Source organism: Mauremys reevesii, linkage group 8, assembly GCF_016161935.1.
Source record: "Mauremys reevesii isolate NIE-2019 linkage group 8, ASM1616193v1, whole genome shotgun sequence".
In the NCBI taxonomy this organism is placed as follows: domain Eukaryota; kingdom Metazoa; phylum Chordata; order Testudines; family Geoemydidae; genus Mauremys; species Mauremys reevesii.
Genome location: NC_052630.1, coordinates 33,263,792 through 33,275,966, shown reverse-complemented (window position 1 = coordinate 33,275,966; position 12,175 = coordinate 33,263,792). Strand labels below are relative to the sequence as shown.

Genomic DNA, 12,175 nt, shown 5'->3' with positions numbered 1-12,175 from the left:
CTGGTTCAGGGCTAGGGTTGGCAATGTTCTAGTCACACAAAATCTAACACCCTAGCCCTGCCCCTTCCCTGAGGCCCCACCCCTGCCCTGACACTTTCCTGAGGCTCCGCTCCCACTCACTACATTCCCCCTCCCTCGGTGGCTCACTCTCCCCCATCTTCACTCACTTTCACTGGGCTGGAGCAGGGAGTTGGGGTGCGGGAGGGGGTGAGGGCTGTAACTGGGGGTACAGGCTCTGGGGTGGGGCCAGAAATGAGGTGTTCAGGGTGTGGTAGGGGGCTCCAGGCTGGGGCAGAGAGCTGGGCTGTGGGAGGGGGTGAGGGCTCTGGGCTTGGGGTGCTGGCTCTGGGGTGGGGTTGGGGATGAGGGGTTTGGGGTGCAGGAGGGGCCTCCAGGCTGCGGGGTGGGGCTGAGGGATTCGGAGTGCAGGAGGGGGCTGTGGGTTGGGGTGTGGGACAGGGTGAGGGCTCTGGGCTCCCAGCTCCCAGTCTGCAGTGCAGCAGGGGGACTAAGACAGGCTGCTTCCCTGTCCTGGCACCACGCTGCGTGCACCCTGGAAACAACCAGCAGGTCTGGGTCCTAGGTGCAGGAGCCAGGAGGCTCCATGTGCCACTCACCCACAGGCACCCCACCCAGCTCCCAGCCAATGGGATTTCAGAACCAGTACTTGGGGCCGGGGCAGCACGCAGAGCCCCGTGGGCCTCCTGTCTAGGAGCTGGACCTGCTGGCCGCTTCCAGGGCACAGCGCAGTGCCAGCCAGGACAAGTAGGGACTAGCCTGCCTTAGCACCGCAGCACCGCCGGCCAGACTTTTAATGGCCTGGTTGGCGGTGCTGACCGGGAGCCGCCAGGGTCCCTTTTCAACTGGGTGTCTCGGTCGAAAACTGGTCACCCTATTCACAGCACTGCCAAACTGGGCCCCTAGGTGCTAGCAGAGGACAAATAATAATAAAAAGTGAGTGGTGGCTTTTGAAAACATGGCTGTGTCTGTACTTCAGTCGGCAGGAAAGGCCAAGCCCAGGCAGCTGCGTAGGGATAACAGCAATTGCACCTGGCTTTCTTACTTAGCCCAGCTTCCATCCGCTGTGTTCATTGCCATGACTGGTTCACACTGGTGTAAATGGCAGGGGATTGGGCCCATTGTGTTGTGGAGTATTTTGAGGAAGGCCATGTTCCCAAGATGTTTTATGGGAGGTGGTGGACATTGTGTTTGTTGGAACAATATTGGACATGTTTTAAAAGCTGCCGCTTCCTGGAGTTTGTGTTTCATCACAAGCTGATTAAATTCTGCCATTTAGAGATTTTTATTCTAAAGAAATTCTCCCAGGAACCTTTAATAGCAGAGCCAATCTTTATAAAACCTGGAACAATAAAATGAGAGACCTTGGGTTTTATGTGGCTGCATGGTGCTGCTCGGTGCCTATTAGCTCCATTAGCTCCTAAAGCCCAACAGGAATGATTAAATACGTATTTAAAGGGTTTTTGTTTCTAAAGAATGAAATGGAAACTTACCAAGAGTAAATGAGGTTAATATTGAGGAGCATCAGGAAGGGAAGGGGGAAATGGATGGCCTGGGGGATGGGTGGTTGGGATATAAAGGCTGCTTTCTGAGCAGTGCAAGAGGAAGAATTATATTGGTAAGGGAGCTTGTTCTCTGCGGCCTTGCTCCGAGTGAGTGCACAATGCTCCATGCTCAGCACTCAGCAGCAGCATGCTGCTCTGGCAGCATTTTGCACTGGCATAAATGGCAACCCTAGGCTAAGGCAGTAGGGAATCGGGGTCTAGCAGGCTTTCTGTGGAGGTGTGGCATCTGGCTTGGCCACCAGCTGGACCATTTCCAGCACCAGTTAAGGGGGAGTCAGTAGGGGCTTCTTGTTGACACTAAATGGGTCATGTATATAGGGCAGATGGACCCAAAGACACAGGAGCAAAACTGTTGGATAAGGAGGTGCATTTTTATACAGAGTCTTTTTCCTGCCCTCGTCAAAATGACAGCACTGCCTACAGGGTCATATGTGCTCTGTAACAATGTTCTTGGATTCTGCATCACTCTGGTGGAAATTCTGTGGAGATTCAGGTAAATTAAAGATTTTTAATTGAACAAAATAAGTAAAAGCATAATGCTATCAGCATAGTAGCCTGCATGTTAATTTATATCTTGGATTCCATTTATTTTATGCTTTTCCCACAGTTTCACTTTTCAGCCCGAGACAGCAATTCTTATAACTGATGTTGTCAGGGTTAGCAGATATGTAGGGTAGGGGGCAGATGGGATTGTTGGCAGCTGGGAAGAAATGGGAGTCAGTTGGGCTTGTGGGGAAGCTTGTTAGCTCAATGTTGCTTGTAAAATGATCAGTAGTGAAGTAGTTAATGTTGGCTTTTAATTTGTTGGTTTTTGTTTTCAGAGTTAACATCTCATTGAGGTGAATGGAACAGTTTATACTTTTGAGAACTATGGTGTTAGGCTGACTGCAGACTCAGGCAGACATCACTCAAGGTGGGTTTTCAATAGTATCTTTACAAATGTGAGGGCTAGAAATGTAAACTTTTACAAATGATAGCTGAGATTCTGGAGCTCAGTTGTGGTGGAAGGGCTGGGTTCTGCAGCAAATTCCCTAGCCCCGGTGTTGTGGAATACCCAGAGCCCTGAATGCCTATAACAACACTGTTAAATGCCTGCTGTGTGCCTAGACACAGGCGTATAATTTACACCATTAATAACCATCCTAGTGTGAAGATAAACCTGTTACAGGGGTCAGGTGGCCTTATACAGAGAACAAGTCCCCTCTGTGTGGCTATGGAGGCCCTGCTGCAACTGAATGCATGGCTGCTCCTGCGGGGCATGTACAAGGTATGAATGCTGCTGATGCCCCTCCTTGGAGAAAGAAGGACTGGTGGCAGAGAGCCTGTTCATGGGGTGGGGATAGCTTCCAGCCCAGACCTTCCCCTCCGCTGCTCTCTTGTCCCCTGCTCCATCCTTTGCCTTGTGCCATCACTAGTCCTGTTCTTCCCCACACCTTGGCTTTTTGGCTTGTTCCCAACACTGTGTCCAGCTCCCAGCACCAACACGTGCCCCCTGTCATAGAGCTCCTAGATAGTGAGGTGGTTCGCTGTGACGGTAGTCAACACACACTCCACCACCCTGGTCCCCACGGCTGCTGAGTTACAGAGACATCCTGTGTGTGTTAGTTAAAGCAGAGCAGCCTGGGGCGTGGCATAGGCAGAAGGAGTGCGCACCAGGTCAGGCACTTATGGTCAGAAGCACAAGTCTTAGTGCCAGTATCCACAAGGCTTCCTGAGCCAGAAGTGGTTACCAAAGTCGAAGCAGGAGCCACTCACGTCGGCTGATACTGTCCCCTGCCATGTTACCTTGACTCATGTCATGTGACTGGCACCAGGAAACAAAGATGGGTCTGTATCCAGCGCTCTCACCAGTCACACCCTTATTACACTCTTCATCTCTGAAAACCTTGCCCAAGCTGACTCAGGTTAGACTTCTCACCCCTGAGGCTCACCAATCAGAGGCCGTTATTGAAAATATTGGCCCAAAACTCTTGCCAGGCTGAACTTCTAACTTCAGGGGTCCATTTCCCCAAAACTAAACCAGGCTGGAAGGCTTCTAGCAGAAGATTCCCAGCAAAACAGGTGGTGGATTTTATTTTTAAAAATAGGCTAGAAATTCAGATAACTTTTTTCTTTCCAAGCAGCTTCTCAGAAGGAACGTTGTATCTTTCAGCTGGAACTCCTGAACCTAGTGCTTTCTACACAGTACTCTCACTAAGTCCTGAAAGTATATCTAGGGCCCTACCAAATTGATGGCCGTGAAAAACGCTTCCCAGACTGTAAAATCTGGTCTCCCCCGTGAAATCTGGCTATTGTATTGCCACCCTTACTTCTGTGCTGCCTTCAGAGCTGGGCGGCCGGAAAGCAGCGGCTTCTGGCGAGGCACCCAGCTCTGAAGGCAGCATCAGCACAAAAGTGAGGGTGGCATGGTGTGTGTGGCATGGTTGTCGTGGTGGGGAGGGGAAGGGGAGCGGAGCAGGGCTGGCTTCACAGGTAGGAGACTGCCCAGGGTACTGTGATCAGGGGGATGCTGTGGTTCCCCCCACCACAACCAGCCCAAGGTCCCTTTCGCCCCTGAGTGCTGGGCCCAGAGCCAGGGATGGGCTGGGACACCTCAGGTGGGGGCTCCTACTGTGCACCAGGCTCTAGCTGCTATTCCTGGACAGGCTGGGGAGGGATGGGACTTCCTCTTCCTCTGCACAGGCTGCTTCCGGGGCAGGTCACACGCACCCCTAGGCTGCAGGAGGTTCCACAGCTGCTGGTTGGGAGCTTAGCTCTGAAGGGAGCACCGCCACAAGCGGCCACACACAAGTAAGAATGGCAATACTGTGACCCCCTCTAATAGCCTTGTGACACCCCCTCATGACCTCTGTTTGGGTTAGGACCCTCACAATTACAACACCAGGAAATTTCAGATTTAAATAACGGAAACCATGAAATTTAAGATTTTTTAAATCCTCTGACTGTGAAGTTTACTAAAATGGACCATGAATTTGGTAGGGCCCTAAGTATATCCAGCCCACCCAGATCCTGTGGAAAGTGTGAGTCTTTAAGTGCTGCAAATGCCAATTTCTCCACCAGTGTTAGGATACCTAATCTTTTCCTACCACTCACCTCAATAACATTTGCATTAAAATACTGCTCTTTCCTCTGAATATATGATCCACATTTTTCTTCTCACCAATTAAGCTGGAAATCGTTCACATTTGCATAAGTGGCCATTTTGCCTTTCTTTTTCAAGTCCGAAGACTTGCTCCTGCTTGTTCACTTTCTCTCAGCTGTGTGGGCCAGATCCTCAGCTGGTGTAGATCAGCATAGCTCCACTGACTTGAAGGGAGCTCTGTTGCTGTATATCAGCTGCAGATCCTGGCTCTCTGCCCCTTTACAAAGTTGTAGACCAACAGGTATGCTGCCAGGATGTTTTAAAATTGTCAGTGAAGATGGTTTGTCACCTGGGTTGAAATGTTCCCGTTGTTTTAAAGACCCAAACAATGCAGCATTCTGCTTATTCAGGAAAGCCAGGAAGCAAAACTGATTTGAAACAAACACGAAGCTAAGTAGTTTGTCTGAGTTTAGAGCAGGGGCGGCTCTACCTTTTTGGCCGCCCCAAGCAGTCATGTGCGGGAGGCGCCGCGGGCAGCAGCGACCTCCCCTCGGCAGCATGACATCCACTGGTCCGGCTCGGCGGGGGCGGCTGCTCCTGCGCGGAGCGTTCAGAGGTCGGGGCGGTCGGCGGGCTCTCCTTGAGTGCGGCGGGGCGGGCCGGGGAGGGTCAGCGGAGCGCGCGCGGCGGCCCCCCCCGCAGTAATGCCTGCGGTCCGCGGCGATCCTCCCGGCTCCGGTGGACCTGGACGCAGGCATGCCGCCCAATCCGCCGCCCGCCCGGCCCCCCCCCGCCCCGGGCCGCCCGCGTGCGCGTGCTCGCTCTGGGGTGGGCTGGGGTTCAGAGAACTGCAAAACATAAATAACCGGCCTTGATGGTGGAAAGTCATCTTGATTTGTTTTACAATGTTTTCAGTTTTAAACATCTAAGGTGCCTTGAGATGGACTTAAAACAGTGTGAGGGAAGAGTCAGAACTGATGTGAATCAGCATAGCTCTGTTAACACCAATGGAGCTGCAATGCTTTATAGCAGCTGAGGAACTGGCCTGGAATTCAGATAATCTGGAGTGGGATTCAGATTAGGCACATCACAAAATTAAGTAAAAAGCGACAAAGAGTCCTGTGGTACCTTACACACTAACAGAAGTATTGGAGCATAGGCTTTCATGGGTGAATACCCACTTCGTCAGACGCACACAAAATTCAGGTGTGCTTTAACTCAGGGTTTTGGTTCAATCCATTATAAAGATGAGACCCCTGATGCTTTTCCTACTTACATGAGTCTAAATCAGGAGAGCTCTATTGTCAGTGCAGTTTATATCAGTGCCAGAATTGGGCCCAGAAGCCAAATGATATGTGAATCTGGATTTTGAACCTCTCCATGATTCTGGGTTTTTTGGAATCCTTTGGGTTGGTTCAGGCCTGTCTCTAGCTGCTGGGGAAACTTGTTTTAAAAATATGTGGAGTCAAATCTTCTCTTTACTTGTTTTTAGTAGGTTTGAAAGTGTGTAACTGAAAGCAGAGCCTAGGCCTGGCTTTTAACCTGAGAGATCCCAGAACTGTGCTTTCCATCAATTCCTTCTTAGGGGCATCCCACAGCCATTGTGCTAGTGCCTGTGTGCGCTCGTAAAGCCCTATATTTACATCTACATTTCCATGTGCACAAGTGGTACAAATTGGAGTCACAGCTGGGAGTGAGTGCACTCAGCCAGGCCCTAACATTATCTCAGGAGACTGTGCACCAGAAGAGAGCTGGGTAAGCAGTGGAGAATGCAGCGTATAGGAGAAGCAATGAGGAGAAAGGCATTTATTATCCTAACTCCCACCTGGCTGGCTGCTTCTCAAGAGACCAGGCAGCTGGCAATAGGAGTGAAGTGATAGTGGAGGCCCAGACAGAGCAGAAAGCTAGTGTTTCAGACAGTTACAAGTGAACCCCAATACATTCCAAGCTCCAGTGGTTTCACCCTTGGGAGCACCTGATGTGAGGTGGTGAGTCATCCCTGAACAAGAGTCTGATTGACTCACATGAGGGGATGAGTCATTCCTGTGCTAGGCTCCAGCCAACCCACAGGTCAGGAACTGGGCTGGTGCCTCTCAGGGTGAGTATACAAGCTACAGTAGCTCAGTCTGCCCAACATCACTTCATGGCTTGGAGTGTGCTCCTCTTCGAGGGTGGTGACAGACTCCATGGCCCTGCCTTGACTCCAGCTTGGCTCCCAGCCCTACTCTTGCTTATTCCAACCCCACTATTGAGTCCTGACTTGGGCTCCAGGTCCTGGCCTGATCCTCCACATCTCGATTTCTGACACCTCCGCTGATGTTTATGGGAACCCTCTCGGAACTATTCAAGCCACTGGAGTCTGCAAAATTGGTCCAGTAGCCCCTCTGGAACAGGCTTGCTCGTGAGACTTCTGAAATGGGACATCTTTCCATGTTTCACTGTTTCAGCCACTAGCCACAGTAGCTCCTTATCCTCTCATGAGTGGTAGCAGGGAATTCCCCAGGAAAACAGTCACTGCTTTGCTGTTCTCAGGTGCATTGTTCAGAGCAGGCTCAGGGGTAGGTGTGGATGGACGTATGCCATGTATGTTACCCACTGCAGCTTTGTGTAGTGTTACCATATGCACACACACCACTCTGGCCCCAGATAGCAGGAGACCAGCCCCTTGACACACATGGCTCAGATCCTCAGGTTTAGCTGACTTGCATTCCGTGCAGGATCCTGGGTGGCAGGGTCTGCTTGGTACACCAGTCCTGGGGCAGACACAGGGGAATGTACCATACTGAGGGGCAAGGATCTACCAGTGGTGCAGGGAGAGGGAGAGGATGCAAAACCCACAGAGCATGCCTAGTTAGGGTCCCCTGGTACAATGTTCAGGTTATATCCCCTTAAGGGAGTGGAAATCCCAGGAGTTTCAACACAGAGTGTTTCCTTTTAGTTCTCCTGTTGGGGAAGAGGGGCTTGGTCTCAGTGGCATGACTGGGCTTGACGTGGCTATTCTCCACAGAAAGAAGATCCAGAGAGCGTGTTTGGCACCTTGCCTAGTCATAGTTGGGGCTAACAAGTTCCAGAGCACAGATCCAAGGCCAGGTATACTGCACCAGTGTCTGATCCAGTGTACAGGCTCAGAGACCTGCTACAGGCTCCTCAGGGCAGGATTTCAGAGCCGAGAGCCCCAGTTCTCTTAGAAAAATCTGTCAATGAAAACACTCTCTCGTAAATATCAGCCTCTAATTCGTTTCCTTCACCTTGCCCTGACGGCCTGACATGGATTCTCTACAGCAGTCAATTTCAGCCTCCTGGCCCAGTAGATTAATCTTTTTCTCATGAAAAATTACCCAGCACTTGGTGGGGAGGAAGAGACTCGCTGCCCCTCTCTCTGGAGTGAGATGGTGTTCACCTTTCCGCTTATCTCTAGCAAGGCAAATGTCTGAAAGTTCCCCTCGCAAAGGTTATTAATTGTGGTTGCCTTCAGAGGTCATTCATGGTTCCCTCTAAATTGTTTGGCACAATCATTCTGCAAGGCAGCATGTCGACATGCATGAGACTTGTGTTAAAGACAGGGTTCTGTTCCCAGCTCTGCTGCCTCTCAGTTACCTCGTCAGTAAAATGGCAATATTTACCTACCTCCCAAGTTAGGAATATGAAGCTTTGTTCAATAATAAGAGCGGTGAAATGCACACAATTGTTAATGCCAGTCACTCAAACCCAACACTGGTTCAATTCAAGCAATGTCATTAGTCCTCAGTAAGTCTCAACTTTCAAACTTCATCTGCTTAGCCCTGTAGAAAAAGAGAGAGAGTGGCTAGAATTTTTGAAAGCTGACTGTGTGTGTTTTCATTTTCCTATAACTAATAGGAACATAAAAGTTATGAGATCCATGGTCCATTCTTCTGACATTGGCCAGTGCCATATGCTCAGAAACTACAATTACTTTCAGGCAGAGACCCCAGAATGGAGAATTTCAGCCCTTTGGAAATTTACGAGCATATGAAAACAAAGAGCTATAATGGAAAGTGCTTTTGCAACCTGAAATTTAGTGCTGGCTTCTCATGCAGTTGTTGTACTTTTCACTCATCATTCTCTTTCCCATGCTATTGCAGAGGACAAAATTGGTTTGCCTTTTCAAATCCACATCAGCGGCTAAGAAAATGTATTCTAGCAGGCTTGGGGGAAAGCAAAGATGTTAAAACAAGACACATCCCATCCGTGGATTGAATATAATATTTACCATATTATTTTATGGCATTATGTGCCTCTCAGAGCCTCACTTTATTTTAGAAAGATAGATTTTTCTGCATGATGAATGGGAGGGAGTTTGTCGGTCGATGTGATTTAATTATCCAACAAAATGTTAAAGAGCTGAGCTTTCATTCCCTGCTTCCCACTAGAATCAGCTACCAGCCCCTTCTTGCTTTAGGCCTCTCTCATCCACACACACACATGCTGTCTGTGATATTCCTGGGCTGACTTTGACCGTTTTGCTCCATTCATTCATGGGGGGAGAAGGCAGAATGGAATTTGGCCTTTCACAGGCACCTGTCATGCTGGTGCTATCCCAAAGCACTTTATGAAAGCACAGGCTCAGATCCTAGTTCTGTGGGGACTTCTCTGCAGGCAAACAGAGCAATGACTCGTGCAGACATAGCCAAACAAGTGAAAGAAGCCCATTGGCAAGGATGCGACCTGTTCCCAGATTAGAAGTCATGGGATCTTTAACTTCGCCGTTAAAGCAAATTTCAAACCATACACAGTGATGGCTCTTTCTAGAGCATTACCAAACTTGGCTGTAGCTGGTTTTCCTGTCTTGGGAGAATTTTCAAGTTTAGAAAAGTCAAAATCTCAAAACTTTTCTGTAAACCACCAAACCGAAAAAGATGTCACTTCAGGTCAATTGAATTGTATCATTTCAAAATGTTTTGATTTTTGAACTTTGCCCCCTTTCCCCCCTTTTTAAAAGGTTTTTATAGCATACATTTACTACATTTTTCAAAATAAACTGGTTTGGACTTGAAAAAATGAAACTTTTCATTTAAAAAATGTCTAAATCTTTTTTCCCCTCAATTTTCCAATTGGGAGATTTGTCAAAAGTGACCATGTTTTGTGAACAACTTCAAGTTTTGCTAACTAGGCATTTTTTAACATAAGAATCGTTCTGTTTGAAAAATAACCAGCTGTAGTTTTAGTCCCTCTGTGGTGCAATAACCTGGTTTTCTACTGACTTCAGGTCCTTGTCTAGACGAGGAAATATCTTCCCAGCAATAGTGCAGCTGGTTCAGCATCACACGTCATGTGAGCTCTAATGTAGCATGGACACAGGGTGTTTTTACCTGTCTCAAGACTCTGAGCAGCCAATGTCCAAACGGATCTTTCACCAATGGTAGCTCTGGAGCAGCTTCACCATTGCTGATAAACAGGTGAGACATTTCCTTGTGTAGATGCATCCTTTGAAAAATTCTGTAACGGCCACCTTGGGGAACAATGTTTTGGCCTGCACATCTACAGCCTTGTCTATAGCAGGGGCCCAAAGTTCTAAAGTGTTTGTCACCCGGCCACCGCTCTTTGTGATGCTTATGGTCAGATTTTCCAAAGAGTCTAGGCCATCTAAAAATCCAATCACTTTCCTTGGTGCCTAAATGGAAGCTGGTCTCCCCTGAACATCTGAATGTAGGACTTTCTTTCTAAAATTTCTCACCCCTGCTGGGTGAACTTTGCAAAGTGATTTGGGCTCTTATGCACATAGGCTCCTAAGTCACTTAAGCAATTCTGAAAATTTTACCTGCTACCACCAGGTCAGCTCTACTAGTGACCGCAATGCTGACGGACCCTGGGGAGCTACTGGAGAGCCACTGATGTGCTAACCACCATATCATGTAGGCATGATATAAGTGGAGTAATATATATTTTTTGTAACACCCCCTTTACCTGTACACAGGGCCATGACTGGGAGCAGGGGCTGAGGTCGGGGTCTGAGGCCAGACCTGGGAGCAGGGGCATGGCTGGGTGGTGCTTCTTTCCCAAACCCCATGGGGGCTGGCCCAGGCCCCCCTGAACTCCCCCCAAACATTCCTCTGTACCCCCCCAGGGGGGTCACGAACCCCACAGTTTGGGGACTACTAACGTAGTTAAAATGCTGGCAGGTGCCTGGAGCCCTTTATCCATGAATGTTCCCAAGGGCAGAGCTGTGCAGGTGCAAGTGGTCATGGGGAATTTTAGAAGGGGAAAAAAAGACTACAACCCACTGCGATAAAACCACTTGCTCCCTAGCACAGGGGAGAAGACTCTCAGATGCAACTAGAATAGGGCAGAAAATGGCAAACATTTTAAGGGAAAAAATTGGTTGAAAATTCATAACATTGGGGTGAGTTCTAGTGATGAGATGGAGCAACATTCATTTTTCACTATTGCTCTATGACATGTTAACAAGGCCCACAGTGCCTCTCCTGTTGCCCAGAGGGTCAGCTCTGGGCATTAAGGACACGGGGAAGGGCAAAACTAACCAGCGGGTGGGTTTGGTTTTGCAAAGCTTTGCTGGGGAGGATTTTCTCTTTGCAAAACCAAAACAGGGGGTAGGTCAGACCTGGCTCCCTCTTTTATCAGAGCCTCAAGAAGCAGGGCTCAGGGTTGCTGTATAATGGTAGAGAAAGGCCTGAATAAAGCCCTAGTTCAACCACAGAGCTCTGTGCCGCAGTGTGCAAAGTGCACAATCTTGTTGATTTCGCTGGCAGTGGAAGGTTCTCAGAGCCCGTCAGGATCAGGCCCATAGCATGGTCTTTCTGACCCCAGCATCATCCTCGTAACACACTCTTCTCTGGCCCGCTCACTGGAGTGACACAGGCTGCTCATCTGCTAGCTGTCTGTGCATCACTAACAAAAGCATTTGCTGCTGGAGAACACCCCAGTGCTTCGTGACTCCCTCTCCTTGATTGTAATTAGTGGCACACAAGATGAAAAAGATTCATCTACTGGGCCAGGGGGCTGAAATCGACTGCTGTAGAGAATCCACGTAAGGTGGTCAGGGCAAGGTGAAGGAGACGAATTGGGGCTGATATTTACGAGATAGTGTTTTCATCGACAGATTTTTCTAAGAGAACTGGGGCTCTCGGCATTGAAATCCTGCCCCTAAGGAGCCCTTGTTTATTCACAGCGGAATACCAGCCTGGGAAGTTTTGATACGTCCAATTTTCTTCCTCACTGCAGTTTAAAAGGCAATTTGCAAGCAGCCTCTGATGTCTCGTCCTCCCTGAATCGAGGTTGTCCTCTGTCACTTCTGCTGAGCCATTCATTCTCTAGCATGAGCATCCTTTCCTGGCGGTTACTGCGGCACAGGGCTGAGCATTCCAAAGCTGGCCCGGGGGACTGGATGGCCAGTCCCCCTTAAAATGTGTGGGGGACTCAGCCTCGGGGCTGACCCTGTGCTACCTTCCAGCTTGTGAAACCACCTGCCCCTGCGCAGAGTTAGTGCACAGTGGGTGTAAAACACAGCCAGAGCAGCACGCTCAGATGGTGT

General features: G+C 49.2%; 1 long non-coding RNA gene across 1 annotated transcript; it reads right to left on the bottom strand.

Annotated features, from left to right (window-relative positions):
- Window positions 1-8,336: 8,336 nt before the first annotated feature.
- On the bottom strand, window positions 8,337-10,179 carry LOC120370762. Its single transcript, XR_005583915.1, has 2 exons — window positions 9,996-10,179; window positions 8,337-8,447 (listed from the first exon to the last, which is right to left on the bottom strand). It is a non-coding gene; the product is annotated as an uncharacterized LOC120370762 (long non-coding RNA).
- Window positions 10,180-12,175: the final 1,996 nt, after the last annotated feature.